Source organism: Scyliorhinus torazame, chromosome 6 (assembly GCF_047496885.1).
Source record: "Scyliorhinus torazame isolate Kashiwa2021f chromosome 6, sScyTor2.1, whole genome shotgun sequence".
NCBI lineage: Eukaryota > Metazoa > Chordata > Chondrichthyes > Carcharhiniformes > Scyliorhinidae > Scyliorhinus > Scyliorhinus torazame.
The window spans coordinates 85,637,248-85,664,884 of NC_092712.1; positions in this window are offsets into that span (position 1 = coordinate 85,637,248).

Consider the following 27,637-nt stretch of genomic DNA (forward strand, 5'->3'; position numbering starts at 1 on the left):
TCAGCCAGTTTGGATTGCTGTCGCCCATGCCAAGATGATACAGGGGCCTTCTAGGTCCAATGCTATTCAGGATTGTCTTCCAAGACAGTTCCCAACACTGAAAATAAACAACATTCAGGAATGCGCGTCATTGGCTAGGTCAGCATTTATTGCCCATCCCTAATTGCCCTCGAAGGTTGTGATTGCCGGCCTCCCATCCATTGACTCTGTCGACACCTCCCTCTGCCTTGGGAAAGTGGGCAGCATAATCAAAGACCGCTCCCACCCAGGTTATTTTCTCCTCCAACCTATTCCATCGTGCAGAAGATACAAAAGTTTGAGAACACGCGCCAATAGATCCAAAATTAGCTTCTTCCCCTGTTACCAGACTCCTGAATGGCCCTCTTAGGGTCTGAATTGATCTTGCTCTGCATCTTTTCTTCAGTTGTAACACTATATATGGTATATCTTCACCTGCTATCTGTGTTTAAGTATTTTCATTATATATGCTCATGTATTTATCGTATATTCAAGTTTTCATGTTTGGAGCGATCTGCCTGGACCCGGCCTGCCAAATAGTGCCCCCATTTGGCCAAGCTCGCCACCCCCGGACCACCCCCCACCAGTGCCCCAGCCCTGCTAAAGCACCCCCTGCCCGAGAGTGGCTCTCCCCCGACTGTGGCGGCGCTGGAATCAGTCCGCAGCTGCCATGCCGAGTTCCTGACAAAAGATAGCATGAGGGTATTGATTCCAGCAAATGTGCAATGTGGATTCAGAGCACAGATTTATTAATGACAATTCAGGCTGTATTTTGCCATGTACTTTACGTCCTGACACCAGGGCTGAAAATGTCAAGTAACCCCTCTTCAACAGACTGGGACCCATGGCGGCAAATTGCTGTTGATGGTCAATTAACAGATAAAGGACAGCGACCTGCTCCCAAAGAGCTGCCAACCTAATCAGAGGGCTGACAGCTCAGTGGCCTCAGTAGGCGCTGGTGAGCCAGATCAAGCTTTTCCATTAGGGACAGCTTCAATGGCAGTTGGACTCAAAGGACAGGTGATTCAGTTTGGAGGAATCAGAGGCCAGACAACTAGACCACCTATGGCATGGATGATGCGTGCAGAGAGGTTTAGCAACAACAATGCCAATATTGCAAGGTGAGCCATCACACTGGGAACCCACCTCATCAGTATGCCCTGGAATGTCCATAAGGGAAGCACCCCCACCACCAAACCCACTGGGAAGATGCTCGGCTTTCGCCCAATGGTCTACCTATCAGGCCCTCCTGATGTATGCACCATGCCCACAGAATTGGCAAGTAGCACTTTTCTGGCCACTTAAGTAGTCCAATTGAATTCTCAGAAGGTGAATGAGTTGCTGAGTTTCCCACCCCTGGACATATTCCATGGCAACAAGAAGATATTAGGCTTGCCTCCCTAAACTTCCCCCAACCCTTTTCCAGTCCTTCCACCTTCCAGTCTGTGGCAAAATGGCTGTAAAAATCCCATCATATCTGACTGTCTTGATTGTGTTTGTTTTACAAAGATATCTATGAATCCTATTTGTATGCTGGCCATTAAATAATTGGATGTGGGAATCATAAATACAATTTCAAACTTTGCCAATCCAATAACACCAAATTGAGGATGTAGTGAAGGCAGAGGATAACAAAATATAGAAGACAGTAATAATTTTGCAGAATGGGGAAATGAACTTTAATTTTCCTACCAAAAGTCACCTCTTACATATCTCTATTAAAGAGCCTGCATATTCCTTGGAAAATAAATGTTTAAATGAGATAAAGAACCAGAGAGATCTGGAGATCCAAGTACACAAATCATTAAAAGTAGTGATGCAGATGCATAAGATTTGAATTTCAATAAGATGCTTTTGGGCAGTATTTGGCAATGACAGCATTATCTGTTGTGACAGTTCATCTTCCATAACACATAGATCATTCTATTAAACCCTGACAGTCAACATGGACACAATTATATAAAACCAAGATCATTTTTAATTGTTTCACAAGAAAATCACGTTACCATTTGATGCAGGCCAGGGAACTGAAGGCTTCGACACCAAATTGTGAAGCAATTAAAATCAGGGACCTCAAGAGGCCACCATTAGTTGAGCACAGATATCTCGGGGATTTGTTATTCTGGATAAGATAATAGAGGTAATGAGAGGGGCACAAGGCCATGGTGGGATTTGAAAACAAGCATCAGGATTTAGAAACCCAAGACATTGTTTGATCAGGAGTTAGTGAACACAGGGATAATAGGGAAATGAGATTTGCTGCAAGTTAAGACTCAAGCAGCAAAGTTTTAGTGGCCTCTAGTTTCTGGACATAGAATATGGGAGACCAGCCAGGGTTGTGTGAGAATAATCAATTCTACAAGTAACAAGGTCACGAATAAATGTTTCAACAGCAGATAAACTGAGGCAGCTGGAAAGGTGTTTCGGACATCTTGGTGATGGCGCCAATATGTGATCCAAAACTCACCACGAGTTTGAATATGACACCGACATTGCTCAAGTGAGATCACATGCAGCTGGAGAATCCCGGAAGAGGCCTGCTGCAAGCCTCCCAACAGGCTGGGAGCTTCGCGAGATGCACCGGGGTCCCGTGAGCCGTCGGAGTAGGAGCTCTGTTCCAATTGGACAGAACCGAATGACGCTCGCGGAAGTAGGTCGTAAACCGACTTACGACCTACCTGCCCAGGATCCATCGGCCTCTCTTGATTCTCTGATCTCCCCAGAGACGTGGTCCAGGCGGAACGGCACCCGGAGGGGTCTCCCGGGTCATTAGAGACCCCTGGATGTTCTGGGTATGTGCAGGGTAGCTCCTTGGTCCTCACCCTGGAATGCGGGAACTTGGCACTGCCACTGACAAGCTGGCAGGAGCACTGCCTAGGTGCAAGGGTGTCAGAGTGGCACTGCCAAGAGTCAGAGGGCAAGGAGTGCCATGCCAATGAAGCAAGGGTGGAGGAGGCTTTGAAGGGTGTGCGAGTGTAGGGCAGGTATGTAGGGACATCCAGGAGGTTGGGGAGGTGATGGGATGGGGTCCGAGAAGAGAGGGGTTGCTGTAAGGGGGCTTGGGGGTCCTGAAGAAGGGGGACCCCCAAGGACCCAAAGTGGGATGTCCTCACTTGGGGGGGGGGGGGGGGGGGGTTGTGAGTCCATGTGTCTGGGGGGTGGCATTGCCCATGGTTGGGGGGTGTGGTGGACCCACTAGCTCACTTAGAAATTGGGACACTCTTTCAAAATGGCGGCCCGATCTCTGAGTTCAGCTCCCCAGTGGTAAAAAAAATTCTAAGTATGGGTTAAACCGGTGAGAAACCCCCTGGAGTGATACCATGGTTGTGTTGTAATTCACTGACTGACCACTAGGAGTCTCACTGGTATATATAAGTGAATGTTAGAGTCAGGTGACCTCAGACTGACTGGAGAGCAGGGAAGAGAGATTGTTTGTGCATGATCATACAGTTATTCATCTGTTGTTTTGTATACAGTTTACCCACAGTTAATGTTAATCAATCGTTTATAGCTTTAGTTTCATGTGTTCTTGTACTACAAATCAAGAACATTGCATGGTACCAGCCGCCGCTGACCGTTCCCGACAGGCAAAACGTGGTTAGAACCACGCCCTCGGGAACTCGGCCAGTTGTCGTTGGTGAATCGCGGGGGGGGGGTGGGGGGTGTCTCTGTCAATGACTCCCTAACCGCACTGCGTAGATGACGCGCGCACGAATCGCGGGAGCGGCGTCGAGCCGGTTTTCGGCGTCAACGGCCATTCTCTGCCCCCGTGCTGATCGTGATTTTGGCGCAGAGGCTGGGAGAATCCTGTCCCGTATGTTTATTACCCTCGCATAAGAATCACTGAGAAGTTCAAGGTATTATATCAGATACATTAATGACAATATCATGGACTGGGTTAGCAATTTCTGAGACTAAGTATTATGCTGGCACAGATTTTGTGGAATTCTACGACAGCAAAACCAGCACCACACCTGGACCGATTCAGCTACTATTGAGTTGTTAGCACTGGCGCCACGTGGAACACAATCGATTCCAATGAGAAAAGGTGCAGGATTTGCCGGTTTCGCGATTGTCACTCAGGAGGCTGACAAGCTGCAGATACAGATACACACTTCACTCCCACACATATCATCCCAGTCAACATGATGGCAGCAAAGAGAACAGCGCCATGCTTCACTGCCGAGCTGGAGACCCTCCTGGATGCGGGGAAGGAGAGGCGTGTGGTACTGAAAACAGTAAGGAGTCTTACAACACCAGGTTAAAGTCCCACAGATTTGTTTCAAACACTAGCTTTCGGAGCACTGCTCCTTCACCTGAGGAAGGAGCAGTGCTCCGAAAGCTAGTGTTTGAAACAAACCTGTTGGACTTTAACCTGGTGTTGTAAGACTTCTTACTGTGCTCACCCCAGTCCAACGCCGGCATCTTCACATCATGGCTACCATCGGCACTGAAAACAGGCTGAGAAGATACACATAGGCCAGGAACAGAAACTGTCTCATGAGACCCTGGCTAGAATCGATACTGGTCATCTGCAAAAGCACTCATGTCAAGGCATGAACCTGTTCTTGCGATATGGACTTTGTGATTACCCACTCCAAAGACTATGAATATGGAACAATCTTCCAGACACAGGTGATCAACTTTGCAGCAGGACAAAGATTAGACAAAAGAAGCCATCGGACTCCATAATGAGCTGATGGCTGGTCAGGCAAGGGCAGTTTCTGAGGACAATGAGTCTTGATTGAATTACCATCGATAAACAGGATTATCCTGTCTTTCCCATTAACAAGTTGGGGTCTGGCTCAGACTATGGCCAGTGGTGGGTGTATACATGTGACTCAATCCAAGCTTCCACGTATAAAGAAAGGAACATCGAACAGATTTTAAGCGATAACCTGGGAGTTCCCCAGTCACAACCATCGCAAGAAGAAAGGATCCTGGCTTTCGAACCCAGAGAAGACACCCACTTCGAGTGATCGAAGCCTGCCAGCCTCCTTTACTAAGTGCGGGTAAAATCCAAAGCTCAGTTGTGAATCTGAGTCATATTTTGTTGAGGAATAGAATTGTGAATAAAATTGCGTTAACCTGTGAACCTGTTTTGTCCTTTGTTCATCTCGCAAATAAGGGCACCTGAGTAAAATGTTTGCGTAAACTGGTCGAATGTATCAGTGGTTTTAAAGGTACAACAGGCGGAAGACCCTGTACCCCGGCCCGGGAAGGAGGCTGGCAACAGTTGCCGTTTGCCGTGCCAGGGCACAATTAGCAGAGGCAGTGAGCATTGTGGGCAACACCGTCTGTCGGGCCAGCAATGCTGAAAAAAGCTGCACGACCTCCTCAGGGCGGCCAGGGTGAGTAGGCAGCACTGTGCCCCTGGCACCAACCCCCGTCCCACACACCCGTAAGCCTATTCCCCCCCCCACCCTGAAGGGCAACCAAACCTCCATCCTGCACCACATGCTGGCCCATACCGGCCACCATGGCCGGGTGCCCTGGCCACTGAGGCCACCAGCTACCCACCCTCTGGGATGCATGCGTTGGACTGTAACAGTGTCATTTTCAGTTTGTTCCTCCCAGGTGAAGGTCGCCCATAACCGCCTTGAGCGGGAGAAGACTGGAGGGTGAACACCGGGATTGCGATCCCTCACCATGTCAGAGCAGAGGGCACTGGATGTGGTTGGCGGTCCTTAGGAAAGGGCAGACACCAGGGTGGCATTAGGACATGGGCGAGGAAGTGAAACGCTGCTGAGTTGCGGTTCCCTGTGACACGAGTCAATCCACCCCCCCCCCCCCCAACACCAGCCTCACCCCACACCACCTTCACTCCCATCCTCACCCCCACTGGCACGTTCAACCCCACCATCCCTACTTCCCCCCCGAACCGCGGTCTAATCATGTGTCTTGTCCTGTGTCTTGCAGGACCTGCTGGAGATGGGGCGTGTCCAACCGGTGTCCCCCATCCACAGCCAATGCCACATCCGTGGACCCCCATGAGCCCCGCACCCCTGGCCCTGTTGGTGGCCAGACCATGGTAGCCTATGGCCCTGGCGCCTGTCCCTGAAATGTCCTTGCCAGTGGTACCCTACACGGCCCCTGCCCGGTGCCTCTGTAATGGCTACAGTGGACATTGCCCTTGGGTGAGCCACCTTTGGCCCCGCTGGTAGGTGGCAGCCAGTTGGTCGTGGGGGTTATGGTGGAAGATGGGGTGCGGGTTTGGGGCACCCATACAGCAGGTATCACTCTACAGAACCGGGGCCCAAGTGGGTTGTCAGTGGGGTGCGCAACAGGATGGCTTCCTTGCAAGCCGCGGCATTGGCTGTGAGTGTCTGGACACCTCCACAGTTCCACAGGGGAGGGGTGGTCACCCCGGCCACATGGCCCGTTGCCCTGTCACCCCGTCCCCTCCCCGCCCTCACCCGAGCTAGCCCGGCCTAGCAGCCCATGGTCGCGCCTCTCTGTGTCCAATCTCCTCTCTCCCTCAGCAATGGTGCCGGTTTCCAGGTTTTTAAAAGCATAAGTGAACCGCGCTGTCAGGAATTCGGCTCATCGGAGGCGGAGAATCGCAGAGTCCCCAGAGAATACTGGGTCGGACCTGCGAATGACATGCAAACGGTGTTTCATTTACATGTGTTCTGGACTGCTTTGACGCCATTGTCGAGGTGACAGAGAATTGCGATCTGGCGTCAAATCGGCACCTGCTGCGCTTTTGGTGTCGGAACGGAATCTATTCTGCGCCCCATCGAATTTCATGATTTCAGCGTCAGCCAATGGAGAATCCCTTCCCTTAGGTTTCTTATATCTTGGGCTGGATTCTCTGCTGCCTGACCTCGGGCGAGTGTGCGGAGAAACCAGGATCGTGAAAAAAATAGTGTCGGTGCCAAATGTTCAAGTCCCAGTATCATTCTGGGAGGGGGCGAACAAGGATAGAGTCCCCCTCGTTCTCACATTTCACCCCACCAGCCTCCACATGCAAAGCATAATCCTCCGCCATTTTCGCCAACTCCAGCGTGATGCCACCACCAAACACATCTTCCCTTCACTCCCTCTGTTAGCATTCCGCAGATACCGTTTCCTCTGGGATAATCTAGTCCACTCCTCCACCATACCCAGTACCTCTCCCATCACCCATGGCACCTTCCCATGCAATCTCAGAAGGTGTAAAACTTGCCCCTTTACCTCTTCTGTGCTTAACATCCCAGGCCTAAAACACTCATTCCAGGTTAAGCAGCGTTTCACTTACACCTCTTTCAATCTGGCCTATTGCATTCTCTGCTCCCAATGTGGTCTCCTCTATATTGGAGAGACCAAATACAGGCTGGGTGATATCTTTGGTGAGCATCTTCAGTATGTACTCATTCAGGACCTTGACCTTCCCATTGCTTGTCATTTTAACACAAGATCCTGCTCCACATGTCTGTCCTTAGCCTGCTGCAATGTTCCAGTGAAGCTCAACGCAAACTGGAGGAACAGCCTCTCATCTTCCGGTTAGGCAAGCTACAGCCTTCTGGTCTCAACATCGAATTCAACAACTTCAGATGATCAGCTCTACCCCACATCAACCCATTTGTTTTCATCCCATTTCATTTTAACTGTCTTTTACTTTTTACTTATTTCTTGTCTTTCTTTATATATATATTCCACCCCCCCCCCCCCACACCTATCTTATCCACCCTCTCATTACCTTTTCTCCCCTTTGCTTCCCCTTTCTCCCCTACATCCGTCACAGCTTACACTCTAATTTTAGTTTCTCTGCTGTTGGCCTTTCACACCTTTTATTCTCTCTGGTGACTGCGATTCTTTTCTGTGGCTATTAGCACTTTTTTCCCTTGGTTTCTGTGGCTATGACTCATCTTTCATTCTCTCACCCCATATTATAAATATCTCCCACTTTCTATGCGTTTTAGCTTTGACAAAGGATCACCTGGACTTGAAACGTCAGCTCTTTTCTCTCTTCCCCCCCCCCCCCCCCCCCCAATGATGCTGCCAGACCTGTTGAGATTTTCCAGCATTTTCTCTTTTGGTTTCAGATGCCAGAATCCGCAGTAATTTGCTTTTAAACAAATGGGTTCTTGATACCGTATCGAACTTCAGCAAAAACGGATTTATTCAACATGCATGAGGAAGAGCGAAAATGGAAGCTGTAACGTCCAGCTTGACTCCAAGTTACTCACCCAGAAACAGTTTTTTAATACAGCTTTTATACCTTTACTGTGTTACAGAGTGTTACATTATATTAAGTAGTTTTGAATTCATGACAGAGTAGTTCCAATTACATTATGCGGATCCATTGTCCTGTCTGCTTTACTTAAATCGTTTTCCTGGCACATCTTGTTTACCTGTTTTGCAATGTGTTCGACCAGCAGATTCTGTTGATGTGGTAAATGTCCCATCTCCCTGACAGTTGCCTGGTTTGCATGGGCACAATGGCCTCTAAACTCAGTGGAGCCAGTTTAAATTGTTTTTATTGTCGCCAGGGCCTCACAAAGACTTCACCTGTGGTGTACTGTACTTGTTATCTGAGATATGGTAATTGGTTGAGTGTGGACACGGTCCTTTTAACCCTTTCCTTACATTTTTCCCTTTGCCCCCTGCATGCCTTGGAGTTGCCCCATTACAACCTTCTTTTAAAATTAACCCGTCATGGATTTGGAGTTTGTCCTTCCATTTGTCATGTGGGGCTGGGTAGATTCCATCCAAAATATTCTTGAGTGAATCGTGGGTGCATTGGGCCTGGGCTAGGTCAGCTACATTGATCTGCGACACCGTCATGGCACTTCTTGGTTCTCCTGCCGGTGATTGCCAAAAGTGTCCAGTATGGACACTAGCTTTGGCCCTGGCATCAGCCTTGCAGTTGCCAGGTGGGGAGGTTCTGTGCTGGTTTTTAACTTTTATTATGCCACATGTGCTGTCATCGGTGGCCTGTAGGAAGAATTTTAATAAGGGGGCTGATGGTAGGGTCTTTCCGTCAGCAGAGACAAAACCTCGGGCTTGCCATATGGGAGGAACTCAGTCAGACTCACTCAGTCATTACAAACGTACATGCTGTCAGAATGTAAGTTGGCGGGGTGGGAAATGAATCTGGGTGAGTGACCACATAGGCTACTGCGGCCAGTTCGGCAGCTTGGGCACCCAAGACTCTGGGTAATTTGAGGACAAGTTCTATTAGTGGGCGTCCCTGTGTGTCCTCCATATAGATCCCATAGCATGTGATCCTATTTCCGTCCTCTATTGTGGATGGGCCATTCACATAAAGTCTTAGGGCCGTGTCTGTCTGCTGGGCTGTTGTGTGTTTTGTCCCTGATCATGGTTCTTATTGTTTTGGAATAAACGGACCTGTAGGGTCTTTGGTGGCTATAGTCCTGCACTGATTGTGATGAATATCACGTTCGCCGCAGAATTTGGTTTAAAATAAGGCATTAATACAAACAACTTTTTATTTCAATCTAGAATAAAACCACTTCAACTCAAGGTCACGTAGAGGTTACCACCTGATAAGAGAAACTGAAGCTGATTTCAAAGACTCGTTAATACAAACAAAGAACGGCTGTTCTTTTGATAAACCATAAAAATTCTTTGAGATTACTCCCTGAACCTATAGATAGTCAAAACATAAGGACAGGGAATCCTTCAGATAAACAGATACACAAATCTTTCCCTAACTGTCCCTCTTGACACTTATAATAACACCCTCACAAAAGTGTCTGTTTTGGTATCTAAAGAACATGACAACACTGAAAAAAGACAGGCCTCGATAGGGGCCCCCTTTGCCAATATATCCTAGGACACCTGACATTTACACAGACCCTACGACCATTAAAAGATCTATTAATGATAATACATCCAATTAGCCATTTGGCTATAGGTAATTAACCAACCATAGATGACAAAATGACAGATACTGTCCTTGACCGATAAGGGGATTTTATGTATAAAACGAGAAGGCATCTTAGCAGTTTAACACACCAGCACATTTTCCTGCTGACCCCCCTCCGGGGTGAGAGTCAGTTCTGTTCTTAAAAGCTTGTCTCGTCAGACAAAACCACGGGTGTTGTAAGTATGGTTTTGTGCAACTTCTTAGAAATGTATTAAGAAATTGATAGGAGATACTTTAGGATTTTCCATGTTTCAGATAGCTCATTCTATTGAGAGAAGTTAGTGTATTAACGGGCAATTAAAGACTGTTATTTGATTTATATTTTAACTCTGCAATTCTGCATCTATCGGGAGTATATTTTATAATAAAAATACTTTGATTAAAATTATACTGTGTAGACTCACTCTCAAAGTCTGAAATCCTAGACACTCATTTTTAGGAAGTCTTAAATGACTAAGGACTCACTACGTTAGAGGTCAAAGATTTAGTTATGAGTGACGGATCTGAGCTTTTCCCATAAAAAGTAACTGAGATCCTGTTTAACTGTCTGAGACCAGGAAAAGCATTCTCCCTTCGTGAGATCTATTCTGAATCTCAGCAGACAAACAGATTTCCCTCTTTTGTGGGTTAACCAAGAGCATAGGTTATTAATGAAGTATTATCATATCCGGAATAACCTAAATCTTTCACATGATGTGACACTCCCCTATAATACAAGTTGTTGGCTAAAAAGAACTTTGGTTCATTTACTGTGATGTCTCTGTCCTGCAGTAACAGTGTCCAGTGTGTAGCTTGGACCTGGCTTACCGAGCCGTCCTTAAGTCAACCATCCAGCAAAGGTTGGGTTGGGTGTGTTCAGTGAGAACAGTGATGGGATTTAGTCCGGTGATGTATGCAAAGTACTGCACAGCCCAAAATACCGCGAGTAAGTGTTGTTCGCATCTGGAGAAGCCCTGTCCAATATACGGGAAATGTATGCTCCAGGGCCTAATCTAGTAGGGCAGGTGTTGTGGCGAGTGTGCGTTTTAAATCCGTTACTGCAGCTGTGTGCTGCGGGGCCCAATTCCAACCGGTGTATTTCTTTAAAAGGTTGGACAGTGGGGCTACTTTAGTGCAAAGCCATCTATGTGGTTTCTACAGTAACCTACCAGACCTAGGACGGATAACATGCTCCTCCCTGGTGTTGGTCTGCAGCAGTACGTCATCGACATACTGGACCAGGCAATCAAGTCAGGAAAATTTTGCTAATCCGGTAGCTAGCTCTCTGTGGAAAATAGAAGGGGAATTATGGAAGCCCTGTGTTAGGCAGGTCCAGGTGTGTTGTTGGCCTTGGAAGGGGAAAGCGAACTTGTACTGTCAGGACCGATTTTAAGGAATGGACCAGAAACCATTGCTGATGTCCAGCACGGTGAAAAACCTTGCTTGCACCCTTTGCTTCATCATAGTGGCAGGGCTTGGGCTGTGAGTGGGGTGACTTTATTTAGTTCCCTGTAGCCAACTGTTAGACACCTTGATCCATCTGGTTTTCTCACAGGCAAATTTGGTGCATTGTTGGTGGAGGCTCTGGGTCTCAACACTCCTGATGTAATAGGCTGTCAATGACCTTAGCTATGTCTGTCTCTGCCTGTCTGGGGAAGCCATATTGTTTTTGGAGTTTCGGGGCCGGCACCTCCCCTGCTATCTGGCCACAACTGTGTTTATGTCTAGCAAACACCACTTTATTATTTTGAAGAACCTCCCTGATGATGGGGTCACTACTACTTTATCAACCAGTATTCTCCTATTGTGCTAATGTGATTTACATATGTCCCGACTGGGGGGCGTTGATGGGCTTTGCTAATCATTGAAATCTGCCAGATGCAGTGATTTACTGGGTCAAAAGATAGTTTGCATTTCTTCATGAAGTCCGCTCCCAGAATGTGTTTAGTGTTTCGGGGAAGGTCAACTAATGCGACCGGGTGGTCACAGACTATGTTCCCTAGGCAAATCTGTATTAGGGTTGTGATGTGTCCCTCCTGCATATGCCCCATAAATCCACTCAGTGTAATAGTGTTTGTGGTTGGCCACGGGATGTTTGTGTGCAACGTGGATGTGTTGAGGGTTGTTTGGGAATCTCCGTTGTCCCAAAGGAATTCAATGAGGTGGCTTCTTACCACACCATCGACCAGGGGACTCCCAACACTATCCCACCTGTTATTGCAGACCCAGGTTGAGGAGGCCGGGCACCGGTAGTCCAGGGAGTCATATGCAGCATGGTAGCATAGTGGTTAGCACTGTGGTGTCACAGTGCTAGGATCCCAGGTTCGATTCCCAGCTTGGGTCACTGTCTGTGTGGAGTTTGCACGTTCTCCCCGTGTCTGCATGGGTTTCCTCCGGGTGTTCCGGTTTCCTTCCCTCAGTCCCGAAAGACATGCTATTAGGTCATTTGGACATTCTGAATTCTCCCTCTGTGTACTCGAACAGGTGCCGGAATGTGGGGACTAGGGACTTTCCACAGTAACTTCTTTGCAGTGTTAATGAAAGCCTACTTGTGACAATAAAGATGATGATTATTATTATTATTATAATATGCGGGGTCAGGCGGATAGGTGCTCACAGTGTACATGGGTGCTTTTAGCTGCCATGGGTGGTGTTCTCATTCATACCCGGGGGCTGACTTAGCTGGTGGGGCCAGTGGTCTAAGTTGTCACGGGCATCTTGTACATTGTTGTGGGGGTCTCCCGCAATCACAGGCGAAGTGTCCTGACTGCCCACAGTTATATCATATCCCTCTATTTCTTCCCGGGAGTGCGTATGGTGGAGCTGGATCTCTCAGGTATTGGTATTCCCCTCTACCCTAATTTCTCCATATGGGACCCTGGTTAGATCTCATCAGAAGCATTGTGGCTTCTCTATCGGGGTGTGTCAGGGGTTGTTCCTGGACTGACTGTTCCCAAACTCTCGATAATTGCCGGAGTACCCATGCTTCATTATGTGTGGGCTCTGTGGGGTTGAAATTTACGCAGGCTCTCTTGCCTGTTCTGTGGCGTGGGAGACTAGAGTTCTGGCCCATTTAGAGGAGGTGACCTTGTCTAGTCTGCAGCGTTCTAACTCCCCATATGCCCCCCTGAAATGGATCCATAATTGACCAGCAAAAGCGGTCGAATATTCCCCTTTCCTTTGTCTGCATTTATTTAGGCTGTCTACGGGATCCCCTTTATTACAATCAGCCGCAGTCATCTCATCTAGGCCTCCCTCCCCGACGTTTTGAGGCGATGGCAAGGCCGATCGGACAGACTGGCGTAAGCACATAACTATGAGTTTAACTTCCTCCCTTTCGTCAAGTCCGTGCATTATCTTTTGCTGCCTGATGTCTTTGAAGAAGCTATGTGGGTTAGCGGATGGCTCAAAGGTTACAACTTTATTGCAGACATCACCCAGTTGGGCCACTGTAAGTGGGGTTATATATGTCATAGCCGGGCCTGGGGTATTCCCTACCCGTTGTTCGGTTGCAACTGGATGCATTGGTACTGGGGGTGGATCCAGGGGCGCAGTGGATACGGCTTGCTCTGGGAAGGTTGATGGCGCGGTGGGTTTGGACTCTTGTGGGGGTGATGCTGGGGGGTTCTCGTGACGTACATTTTGCCGTTCTACTGTAACTCTGCCCAATCTGCTCTCTCTTCCTCCTCTTCCTCTACTGTCCTGAAGGTACACATAAAACTGTCTTGAATTGAGAGTAGTGATTTTAACCTAGTGATTTCTCGCTCGCACTTAGAGTGGTCAGCGGTTGCTTGTCACTGCTACTGACTCACCCGGTGGAGCGTTTTTAGTGCTGCCTGCAGGTTGGTGCACTTGGCTTTGAAACGTATCACCTTGTGCTCGGCTTCTTCTCTTTATGTATTCTCGTATATTCTGCTCCCATATGGGACACTTCTCTATCTCTGAACCATTTCCTGAACTTTTGGATACAAGGGGTAGGGAGTCTACTGGACTGCGGGTACAGCTGGTATGCTATGTTCCGGTCCTAATCCCTCTGAGTTTAAATGCAAACTGGCAGAGGTTACCCTATCCTCCCCGTTAGTTGCCCTGTTAGTGTCTACTCCTGAACCCAGTGATTTGTTCAATACGGAATACACATCTGAGGGTTCTGATTTTTAAATAATCTTTCAATATAGACCTTGCACTCCTTTCGATTTACTTGAAATCCTGGCTGCTACGTGGGGCATTTGCCGTCTTAATTCAGGCTCAGGCTAAATTTCCAGGTGTATTAGGTTTGTGGGATTCGATATCAGAGCAACAAAGTCACTTCTTGTCGATGACCACCCAGAGTCGCCAAGTCTGTTGCCAAACCACAGTGTGTCTTAACCCGTGAACGGTGGGCAAATGACTACAAGTCTGTTTCTGTAAATCAATCAATATTTATTCACATGCATTCAATGTTATTGTCGCACAATCACACTCTCAGCATAAATTACACTGCAGAGTAAGTTCATACGAGACCTTAATTTAACTTAGAACATAGAACATAGAACATTACCGCACAGTACAGGCCCTTCGGCCCGCAATGTTGCACCGACCTGTGAAACCACTCTAAAGCCCATCTACACTATTCCCTTATCGTCCATGTGTCTATCCAATGACCATTTGAATGCCCTTAGTGTTGGCGAGTCCACTACTGTTGCAGGCAGGGCATTCCACGCCCTTACTACTCTCTGAGTAAAGAACCTACCTCTGACATCTGTCCTATATCCATCTCCCCTCAATTAAAAACTATGTCCCCTCGTGCTAGACATCACCATCCAAGGAAAAAGGCTCCCACTGCCCACCCTATCCAATCCTCTGATCATCTTGTATGCCTCAATTAAGTCACATCTTAACCTTCTTCTCTCTAACGCAAAGAGCCTCAAGTCCCTCAGCCTTTCCTCATAAGATCTTCCCTCCATACCAGGCAACATTCTGGTAAATCTCCTCTGCACCCTTTCCAATGCTTCCACATCCTTCCTATAATGCGGCGACCAGAATTGCACGCAATACTCCAAATGCGACCCCACCAGAGTTTTGTACAGCTGCAACATGACCTCATGGCTCCGAAACTCAATCCCTCTACCAATAAAAGCTAACACACCGTACACCTTCTTAACAACCCTCTCAACCTGGGTGGCAACTTTCAGGGATCTATGTACATGGACACCGAGATCTCTCTGCTCATCCACACTGCCAAGAATCTTACCATTAGCCCAGTACTCTGTCTTCCTGTTATTCCTTCCAAAATGAATCACCTCACACTTTTCTGCATTAAACTCCATTTGCCACCTCTCAGCCCAGCGCTGCAGCTTATCTATGTCCCTCTGTAACTTGTAACATCCTTCCGCACTGTCCACAACTCCACCGACTTTAGTGTCATCTACAAATTTACTCACCCATCCTTCTACGCCCTCCTCCAGGTCATTTATAAAAATGACAAACAGCAGTGCCCCCAAAACAGATCCTTGTGGTACACCACTAGTAACTGGACTCCAGTCTGAACATTTACCATCAACCACCACCCTTTGTCTTCTTCCAGCTAGCCAATTTCTGATCCAAACTGCTAAATCACCCTGAATCCCATGCCTCCGTATTTTCTGCAGTAGCCTACCGTGGGGAACCTTATCAAACGCTTTACTGAAATCCATATACACCACATCAACTGCTTTACCCTCATCCACCTGTTTGGTCACCTTCTCAAAGAACTCAATAAGGTTTGTGAGGCACGACCTACCCTTCACAAAACCGTGTTGACTATCTCTAATCAAATGATTCCTTTCCAGATGATTATACATCCTATCTCTTATAAACCTTTCCAAGATTTTGCCCACAACAGAAGTAAGGCTCACTGGTCTGTAGTTACCGGGGTTGTCTTTACTCCCCTTCTTGAACAAGGGGACAACATTTGCTATCCTCCAGTCTTCTGGCACTATTCCTGTAGACAAAGATGACTTAAAGATCAAAGCCAAAGGCTCAGCGATCTCCTCCCTAGCTTCCCAGAGAATCCTAGGATAAATCCCATCCGGCCCAGGGGACTTATCTATTGTCACACTTTCCAGAATTGCTAACATCTCCTCCTTATGAACCTCAAGCCCTTCTAGTCTAGTAGCCTGAATCTCAGTATTCTCCTCGACAACATTGTCTTTTTTCTGTGTGAATACTGACGAAAAATATTCATTTAGCACCTCTCCTATCTCCTCAGACTCCAAGCACAACTTCCCACTACTGTCCTTGACTGGCCCTACTCTTACCCTAGTCATTTGTTTATTCCTGACATATCTATAGAAAGCTTTAGGGTTATTCTTGATCCTACCTGCCAAAGACTTCTCATGTCCCCTCCTGGCTCTTCTTAGCTCTCTCTTTAGAGTCAACTTGAGAGTGATTAGCAAGTACCAGACAGATATTGGCCTTTATCTGTATCCCAAATCTTGTAGCCGGCAATGTTCAGTCCTTGGTCTGGTCTGTTCCTGGCACTGGTCTTCCGTCTATTGGTTGGGTGATGGTCTTTCTCGCATTGGCTGGTGAAGGTCAATGTTGTTCTGTTGCTGCTGCAGAGAGAGAGTCTAAGGTGGTGCAGCACCTTATAACCTGCTTGGATTTTGTGTCCTTTTAGAGCGGTCTCTGGGTCATTGTCAATCAATTGATCAGGGTTCGATCACCCTGATCAATCAAGTCCAATCTGGACCTGCCACATTGATTTCGGGGTGGGCACTCAGTGGCCATGCCTGCAAGTGTTGGGGGCAGGCTGGCCCTTCCAAATAAGGCGTCTAGGTGCTGCTGTGTCTGGTAAACAAGTGTGATAGACAGGATAGTGCTATTGTTCCTGGGATGGCCTGGAGATGGCCTTTTCCCTGTGTATTGCTAGAGTCTGGCCTGCAGTTTATTTATGAGTGTTTATTTGAGCTGCAGCCTGCTTGTCCTCGAACTTGGACAATTCTCGCAGCATCCTTGGCCAATTCTCCCAGCCTTACGTGGCCGGTCGGCAACATTCCTGAGAGGAAGCACGGCAGCACAAGTGACTAGTACTGTGGCTTCACAGCGCCAAGGTTCGGATTCCCCGCTGGGTCACTGCCTATGCGGAGTCTGCACGTTCTCCACGTGTCTGCATGGGTTTCTTCCGGGTGCTCCGGTTTCCTCCCACAGTCCAAAGACGTGCAGGTTAGGTGGATTGCCCATGATAAATTGCCCTTAGTGACCAAAAAGGTTAGGAGGGGTTATTGGGTTACTGGGATAGGGTGGAAGTGAGGGCTTAAGTGGGTTGGTGCAGACTCGATGGGCCAAATGGCCTCCTTCTGCACTGTATGTTCTATGTTCTGAGAGGAATTGTAAAAGGGTCACTATCTGTGCAGAGTCTGCACATTCTCCTCGTGTCTGCATGGGTTTGCTCCGGGTGCTCTGGTTTCCTCCCACAGTCCAAAGATGTGCAGGTTAGGTGGATTGACCATTTTAAATTTCCCTTAGATGGGTGTTCTTTCCAAGTGCCGGTGCAGAATCAATTGGCCGAATGGCCTCCTTCTGCACTGTAACTTCTAGAAAAATTTAAATGAACTACAAAAAGATACTTGCAGAAAATACTTCTACAGATGTGCGATAGAGAGCATCCTATCCAGCTGCATCACAGCCTGGTATGGCAACTGCTCGATCCAAAATCGCAAGAAACTGCAGAGTGTGGTGAACTCAGCCCAACGCATCACACAAGCTTGCCACCCCCACATTGATTCTGTATACACCTCCTGCTGCCTCTGGATTATCAGAGACCTCTCCCACCCAAGCATTGCCTTCTTCCAGACCCTCCCATCAGGCAGAAGGTACAGAAGTCTGAAGACCCGCATATCCAGACGTAGGAACAGTTTCTTCCCCACAGCTACAAGACTCCTCAACGACCCCCCCCCCCCCCCACCCCTCGGACTGATCTGTTCCCTGTAAGAACACTATTCACGATGCCCTATGCTGCTCTTGCTCATGTATTTGCTTTGTTTGGCCCTTGTTCCGCACTGTAACCAATCACTGTTTGTCGATATACCATTTGTCAATGTTCTCTGTTGATTATTCCATTGTCTTCTATGTAGGTACTGTGTACATTCCCTCGGCCGCAGAAAAATACTTTTCACTGTACTTCGGTTCAGGGTGACAATGAATCAAATCAAATCAATATGAACACTGATACCAAAAGCTTCTATAAGAACATAAAGAGGCAGAGAATAGCTAAATCTTGGTTATTTATAGGATGATACTGGTGAGGTAATAATGGGGAACAGAGATGGCGGAGGCACTGAACCAATAATTTACCTCTGTCTTCATGGTAGAGGATCATAAAAATTTTCCAAAGACTGCAGTTTTTGCAGAGGAACTTGGTGCAATGACCATCAATAGGAAGAAATTAACTAATGAGATTAAAGGAAGATAAGTCTCCGAGACTAAAGGCCTGCACCTTAGGGTATTAAAGGAGGTGGCAGCAGTGATAGTGGATGCATTGGTTATGATATTTCAAAATTCCCTGGATTCTGGAAGAGACCTGGTGGATTGGATACATGCTAATGTGATACCCATATTAAAAAAGGGATAGAGGTAGTAAGTAGGAAATTATAGACCTATTAGCTTGATTAGGGGCTGTTTAGCACAGGGCTAAATCGCTGGCTTTGAAAGCAGACCAAGGCAGGCCAGCAGCACGGTTCAATTCCCGTAACAGCCTCCCCGAACAGGCGCCGGAATGTGGCGACTAGGGGCTTTTCACAGTAACTTAATTGAAGCCTACTTGTGACAATAAGCGATTTTCATTCATTCATTCATTTCATCTCTGTGATGGGGAAATTGCTGAAATCAATCATTGAGGAGGAAATGACTGAAGGTCGAATGTGGGGAAGTGCAATGTATCTCGATAGGGCATGGCGCCAGATCTGATATTTCCGAAAAAGTCTTAATCATTGCCATAACAAAGTTTAGCGTAACGGTCACAAGGAACGGTCTCTGTCCCTAGCAGATGCATGAGGCTGAAATAGACCGTTCATAACCATAGTGTCATATTCCGCCCTGATCATATATCTGCGCAATCACTATGACTGCCTACTTCTACCTCTGTAACACTGCCTGACTCTGTCCTGGCACAGCACACCTGGTGCTAAAACCCTTATTTGTGCCTTTGTTACTTGTCCAGTGTTAACTATTCCAAAGCACTCCTGGCCAGCCTCTGCACTTGTAAATTGGGGCCATCCAAAACTCTAGGAACATAGGAATTAGGAGCAGAAGTAGGCATTTCAGCCCTTCGATTGGAGATAGACTATCAGATTGTATTGAGGATTGGCTGACTGACAGAAAGCAGAGATTCGGGATAAATGGGTCCTTCTCTGGCTGGGTGCCGCAGGGGTCAGTCCTCGGACCTCAACTGTTTTCAATCTATATAAATGATCTGTTAGCAGCGACAGAGTGTAACACAGCAAACTTTGCAGATGATACTAAAATAGGTGGTAAATGGGGAAGTGAAGAGGAGATAAAGAGTTTACAGACGGATATAGATAGGCTAGGGAAATGGTCCTAAATTTGGCGGATGGAATTTAATATGGGTGAGTGTGAGGTTATCCATTTTGGCCGACAAAATAGAAAGGCAACTTATTATCTAAATGGAAAGCAGATTCAAAATGTGTCTGCGCAGAGGGATCTGGGTGTCTTTGTTCATGAAGTGCAGAAAGTCGTTATGCAGGTACAACATGTAATAAAAATGTCAAATGGACTTTCAGTGTTTATTGGAAAAGCACTGGAATATAAAAGTAGAGACGTGGTGTTACAATTGTATATGGTGTTGGTGAGACCACATCTGGAGTATTGTGTCCAGTTTTGGTCTCCCTATTTAAGGAAGGATGTGGCAGCATTGGAGGTAGTTCAGAGGAGGTTCACCAGATTAATTCCAGGGATGAAGGGGTTGATGTATGTGGAGAGATTGAACAGCTGGGCTTATACTCCTGGAGTTTTGAAGAATGAGAGGAGATCTGATCGAGCTGTATAAAATACTAAGAGGGATTGATAAAGTAAATGTAGACCACATGTTCCTGTCTGTGGTGAAATCTGAATGAGAGGTCACAGATATAGGTTGAGAGAAGATGAGGAGGAACTACTTCTCGCAGAGGGTGGTGAACTTGAGGAACTCGCTGCCCCATAGTGCTGTGCCGTCTGAATCATTAAATGGTTTCAAGAAGGAAATCGGTATATTTGTGATTTTAAAAAGAGGTTAAAGGGAAATGGGAACAGGTAGGGAGATGCACTTGAGACCAGGAACGGATCAGCCTTGATCTGATTGAATGGCAGGGCAGGCTGAATTGCCTACTTTTGCTCCTAATTCCTATGTTCCTAGAGTTTTGGATGGCCCCAATTTACAAAGTGTAGAATGGCAGAGGCTGGCCAGGAGTGCTTTGGAATAGTTAACACTGGACAAGCAACAAAGGCACGAATAAAGGTTTTAGCACCAGGTATGCTGTGCCAGGACCGAGTCAGGCAGTGTTACAAAGGTAGAAGCAAGCAGTCAGAGTGATATCAGATCTGGCGCCTTGCCCTATCGAGATACATTGCACTTCCCCACCTTCGTCCTTCCTTGTTTTAACAAACAATAGTAGTTCAGAACATTTTAATCAGTTTCATTATGAACATATGATTTAAGTATTAAGTTGTTAATTTATGGAAGACTGCATAGTTAACATAGTCTAAAAATATTGTGTGTCACCACATAAAGAGTTGCTGCGTTCAGATTAAGTAAATTTGAAAACGAGCCAACGGGAAAATTCAGAGAATTTTTAAAACTCAGCAAGTTGCTCTGACCGGGAAGGAGATTCCATATTAATTTTCAATAAGGAATTAGATATATACTTCAAAAGGACACATTTTGCCTGATATATTAAATAGGCCATTTAAGGCCCTTACTGAGTTCATTAGCAGCTCACTCCAGAGGTAACGTATCATTTTCGATGGAGATGGTCAGAATCGCCGCACCATCAGCAACACGTCATGAGGGAGGAGACAATGTCAGTGCTGGGACTGTTCAGCCACATCAGGCAGCGGCAAACAGCATCCATCAGCATGAAAGATTGTAAGTGGCTCTCCTAGTGCCCATGGCAGAAGAATGGAAAGTTGGCAGGAGCAGCACATTACAGAGGAGCATTGGAGACGAGGACACAGAGCTGATCAAGACAAAGGCAGGAAGTCCTGGGCCAATGCTGGCTGATCTGTAAGAATAGTCAGGGAGAGGACAGGCTGACACTTAAAAGTGCGTCTCACTTTTTCTGGCCACTCTCTCTTATCTCTCCTTCCTTGGCTAATAAGTGACTTATGAACACACAACGGAGAAGGATGTCTCTTCACACGAGAGGAGTTCTACAATTGGAAGCATCTTCATTTTCTAATACTAAATTTAAAATTGTGCTCCTGCTCACTAAGACTGCCATGTGCTGGCTGTAGTGATGTCTGTATGTCAATATACATGATCAGTGTATGTAAAACTAGTACAATCAATTCAACACTAGATGTCGCACTATCAGGTGATATAAAAAGGACTTTCCCGCTCTTTCTAAGAGAGTGTGCATCAGGAGAGTGAATAGTCAAGGCATATAATAGCTAGAGAGAGAGAAGTTTTAAGTTATTTCATTATTATACTGTATAGTTAGTTAGTTATCTTTACTATATTTTATTTGTTTACTAGTTGAGTATTAAGTAAAAAGAACTCACAAATAATTAGTTTGTCTTTACAAGAAGTCTACTGGTCACTTCATCAACTCGGCTGGTTCAAAAGAGTAATATACTATATTACACAAAGTAATATAACACTGGCTTAAGAAAGAGGTTCTCCTAAATGCAGTTCAAGAGTTTTGTGCCCTTTGTGCCTTTCGCACGGTTCATAGCCCAGTTGATATTAGTGTTGAATTCCCAACTATTACTAGCCTATCCTTTTTGCACTCAGAAATGCGCCTACATATTTGCTCATCTATCTCCTTCTCATTATTTGAGGGTCTGTAGTACACTCAAACAAAAAAGAACAAAGAACAATACAGCACAGGACCAGGCCCTACGGCCCTCGAAGCCTGCGCCGATCACGTGTCATATCTAGACCAACCGCCTGTATCCATCTATACCCCATCTGTTCATGTGCCTATCAGATAAGTCTTAAAGGTTGCGAAAGTATCTCCCTCAGCCACCTCACTTGGCAGTGCATTCCAGGCCACCACGACCCTCTGTGTAAAAAACTTCCCCCGCACATCTCCACTGAACCTTTCCCCCCTCACCTTGAACTTGTGCCCCCTTGTAATGGTTATTTCCGTCCTGGGAAAAAGCCTCCAACTGTTCACCCTGTCTTCACCCCTAATAATTTTATAAACTTCTATCAGGTTACCCCTCAGACTCCGTCTCTCAAGGGAGAACAATCCTAGTTTATTCAGTCTCTCCTCATAGCTGATACCCTCCATACCAGGCAACATCCTGGTAAACCTTTTCTGCATTCTCTCCAAAGCCTTCACGTCCTTCTGGTAGTGAGGTGACCAAAATTGGACACAATATTCCAAATGTGGCCTAACCAACGTTCTATATAATTGTAACATAATTTTCGAGCTTTTATACTCGATACCCCATCCTATGAAGGCAAGCATGCCATATGCTTTCTTTACCACCATTTCCATTTTTAAGGATCTGTGGACCTGCACGTCCTAGCAGTTACAATGGTGGGGGATGGTGGGGGATGAATGTAATGCGACATGAATCCAAGGTCCCGGTTGAGGCCATCCTCATGTGTACGGAACTTGGCTATAAGTTTCTGCTCGGCGATTTTGCGTTGCCGCGTGTCGTGAAGGCCGCCTTGGAGAAGGCTTTGCCGGAGATCAGAGGCTGAATGCCCCTGACTGCTGAAGTTCCCCAACTGGAAGGGAACATTCCTGCCTGGCGATTGTTGCACGATGTCCGTTCATCCGTTGTCGCAGCGTCTGCATGGTGTCTCCAATGTACTACGCTTTGGGACATCCTATCCTGCAGCGTATGAGGTAGACAACGTTGGCCGAGTCACACAAGTATGTACTGCGTACCTGGTGGGTGGTGTTCTCACATGTTATGGTGGTACCCATGTCAAAGATCTGGCACGTCTTGCAGAGATTGCCATGGCAGGTTTGTGTGGTGGCGTGGTTGCTGTTCTGAAGGCATTCAGCCTCTGATCGCCGGGTAAGCGTTCTCCAAGGCGGCCTTCAGGATGCGCGAACAACGCAAAATCGCAGAGCAGAAACTTATAGCCAAGTTCCACACACATGAGTACAGCCTCAACCGGGACCTTGGATTCATGTCGCATCATCTGACATGGGCTTGCAAAACCCTACCAACTGTCCTGGCTTGAGACAATTCCCACCTCTTTAACCTGGGATTACCCCATCTCTGGATCTGCAAAGACTTAACTACCTGTAAAGACTCGCATTCAAAGCATTGTATTGCATCTTTGACTTTTTTTATATATATGTTTCTGGAAAATACCTCTGCAATCGCCTGAAGAAGGAGCAATGCTCTGCAAGTTAGTGATTCGAAACAAACCTGTTGGACTTTAACCTGGTGTTGTAAGACTTCTTCCTGGGCTCACCCCAGTCCAACACCGGCATCTCCACATCACGAAGTATCAATACTATGCAGGATTTAGATAAAGCAGAAAAATAAAGCTACTGACTGTAGCCACCTGGGTTGGCCAACTCCCGACGTAAAATGGAGAACAGCAAAGGCTGAAGGGAAATTCAGCCAACACAGGCAGAAACCAGCAGGTTCAAGTTTACTGTATTTAAACTCTGCAAAAGCCCAGACAGCATCGATACAAGCAGCCATCTGCTTAATAATGTAGCAGCTATCTACATACTAATGAGCGATCCCCGGGAACAATCGAAACATTTGGGATAAACAAGGCCAAGCCAGACTCCTCGGCGCCAGCAGGAGCCAACACAAAAGAGGTTAACGGACACCTCAAGACACCCATCGATCAGGGAACCGCTCCAGTATTGGAGAAATCGAACCAAGCGATTGGAACGAAGTCCAATCACTTGGAACCAGGTACAGGGTCCGCCCCGAAAGGCGGGAAGCCCCTGGGGACTCTAAAGTTAAGCCCCCAAATTCAAATCGTCCTTCTTGACAGGGTCACTCAGCAACGCGAAGCAACCCTTGAGAGTGACCTGTCCAGCTGCCGCTCCAACAAAGTAAGTCTTAAGTCAATGCTCGCTACGAGATAGGCGCTCCTAGCTACCAATCCGTACCAACTTCGAATCTCGCAGACTCAGAACCAGAACGAAAGGCCATTTGTTCCCCTGACCTGGTGGGCCAGTCCGAAGCTAAGTATAGGCCTGTTAGTTATAGAAATAGCTTAGAAGTAGAATTTATGCATGAGTAGATTTGACTGTGCGTAAATAAATGTGTATTGATTTGAATCTTACTAATCGGTGTGTTGAGTTATTGATCATTACTTGAACTTGAACCTCGTGGCGGTATCATAAAGATACCTGGCGACTCGAGAGCAAAGGTTATAAAACAGAGCTAGATGAACCAACCAAATGTTAGCAACATATTTCTGGCGACATCCTGACGGGACCCGATCTAGAAGTGGCTTCACCACTCCGGGAGAACCCAAAAATTTGAATTAGAGATCCAATTGGGAACAGGAAAACCACAAGTGTTCAAGCAGTTCTGATCAATCCTCATAATTCAGAAGGGTGTTAAATGCATGCGTAACTAACAGGGCGATAAGGTAATGCCTCAATAAATGCAGGCAAAAGAAAACCGAGCACCCCACAGCGTTTGCTGGACGCCTGTGGATCCATTTTGCAGCAGTTTCCGGAGACTTAGGCCACGCCCATTTAAGCGTGCGCCAATTATGATCCCTCAGAAGAGGCTCATAATGAGAAATGGGTCGTAACAAGCTTGTCCCGCGCCCGGGAGCAGTCGGTACAAAACAAACCCGCAGTTAAAAATCCCGAAGAAAAGCAGGCAGAAGTAGACATACAAGCAGTTAAGGCACACCAGAACCCCGCATGGGTAAATGAAGGCAAGAACAGCCCCCCACAAAAGTCACAGGAGTGTTACAACTGTGGACAGTTGGGACACTTTGCAAGAGAGTGCAATGCCCCACGAAAGCCACAGAGAGCCCAGCAGACGGGCACTCTAAGTAGGAATAAGACAGAGCCCATACATAGTGTGAGCACCCGTTCAGATCAGACGGACCTGACCGGAACGGACTGACGGTGTTCGGGCTCCCCCAGTTGGGTCTGCGACACACTTTGGGATAGGTCTGGCCGACTGGTAGTTCCAGCAAAAATACGGGGCAGTCCATCGAGTTTCTCTGGGACACAGGAGGGCCCGCACCACAATAAATTCCTCCACCATGTTTCAAAAGGACACGTGGCCCACTACAGCCACCATCACCCTCAGCGGCTTCACAGGCCATTCACAGCAGGGACACATCACAGCCCCAGTACCCATTCAAATCGGCAACATCACCACCAAGCACCCCATAGTTTTAGTCGACCTGCCCCACACAGCAGAACACATTTTGGGCATAGACTTTATGAATTCCCACAACCTATCCTTTGATCCAGTCAACCAATGTGTCTGGAAAATGGCAAAATCTGCAAGAGCCCCTGCAATGCTCACAATAGGAGAATACGCCAACAAAATTAGCGCAGTAGGCGAATTTTGGTTTAACCCGACTACAATTAGCACGGACAAGCAGGTTAGGGCAGTGTTACAAAAGAACAGGACAGCATTCGCGACCCACAAACACGACTGTGGCCGGATGACTGGTTCAGTACAAATCACAGGACCTGACCCTAGAACGCAAAAGCAAGATGGATTTCCTCAAGAGGCAGAGGGAGAAATCGCAAAAGTAATCAACAGCTTATTAGAGCAGGGCGTACTTAGATCAGTAACCTCCACTAATAATGCCCCGATTTGGCCAGTGAGAAAGCCCGATGGATCATGGCGACTGACCATCGATTACCAGGAACTCAACAAAATCACCCCCGCAGCAGCCCCCACAGTAGCAAGTCCCGAGACCATGCTCAAGCAGGGACTCAATTCCCGATACTTTACGGTTTTGGATGTCAGTAATGGATTCTGGTCCGTTCCATTGGCAAAGGCGTGCCAGTACAAATTTGCCTTCACGTTTAAAAATCAACAGTACGCGTGGACATTCCTTCCACAAGGATTCCACAACTCCCCCTCCATTTTCCACCGACAGCTGGCAAATGGTTTGTCAAAATTTTCTCGCCCCGAATGTCTGGTCCAGTACGTAGACGACCTACTACTGCAGACAGACACCAAGGCAGAGCACATTAAGCTTCTGTCCGAACTCCTGGATCTCCTACAAGCAATTGGATGTAAAGTTAACCCCAAAAAGGCCCAGATTTTGGAACACAAAGTGATAGATTTGGGTACAATTATCACGCACGGTAAACGCGAGATCGAACATAAAAGGATTGACTCGATTGCTAAATTGCCCCTTCCCCAGAACGTTTCAGCCCTCCGGTCGCTTTTAGGACTGGCTGGCTACTGCCGAAACCACATTGACGGTTTCGCCAGCAAGGCAGCACCCCTCTCAGACCTGCTAAAGAATGGAGCCCCCTGGGAATGGTTTCCGCAGCATACGGATGCTGTGGACTCTTTGAAACAGGCACTCAGAGCAGCCCCCGCACTACAAGTTCCAGACCCGCTTTCCCCTTACGCCATAGAGGTAGCAAGCACAGACCGCACCCTTTCGGCCGTGCTCCTTCAGGAACGGTACGAACAGTTAAGGCCCATGGCTTACACCTCCAGAGTTTTAGATGATGTGGAGCAGGGATTTTCAGCCTGTGAAAGGCACCTGCTCGCAGTTTTTTGGGCAGTACCGTATTTTTCTTACATAACCGGACTGAACCCCATCACAATCCTCACAGAACACCCCCCCACCCAACGTTTACTGGACGGATGACTCAAGGACTGTATAGTTAGTCAGATAAGAGCAGCCAGATGGACCCTTCTTTTGCAGGGACGGGACATCACTGTTAAAAGGACAAAGACCCACACTTTTTTAGCCGATAACCTACAGTACCCCGGAACCCCCCATGAATGTGAAATTATCTCTCCACACCACAACACAGGCCCTTTATTGCTAAAACCCCCCCCAGAAAGATAGGTAGTTCAACCCAGAGCCCCAAGCACACAGACACGTGCGAACCCATAAGGATATATGTGGACGAATCTTCCACAATATTAGAAGGGAAGCGCATAACAGGATGCGGCATTTACGTCGAGGATGCGCAGGGATGCGCCCTAGAAGAAATAGCAATAAAACTTCCAGGACACATAGGCGCGCAGGCGGCAGAACCTGCGGCCATCGCATACATAGTGGAACACCCAGATTCCTTCCACAGCACAGCAGACATATATTCGGACAGCCTCTATGTCTGCAACAGCCTTACGGAATTCCTACCCCTGTGGAAAGCAAGAGGATTTGTTTCCGCAGACGGAAAAACCCTCCCTTCAGCCCCAATGCTCCGTCACATTTTAGAGCGAGCACAGAACAGGACTTTTGGAATAGTTAAAGTTCGCAGCCACCATCGTTCCTCCCCCCCTGGAAATGTGAAAGCCGACGCACTGGCTAAAGCAGGTTCCAGGCATGGATATTTTTGGACACCCCCCGAAAGTGCACCAGTGAGTGCAGTTCAGGTCTCGCAGACTAATATCGAGGATTTAGTGCAGGCCCAGAAGCAGGACAGC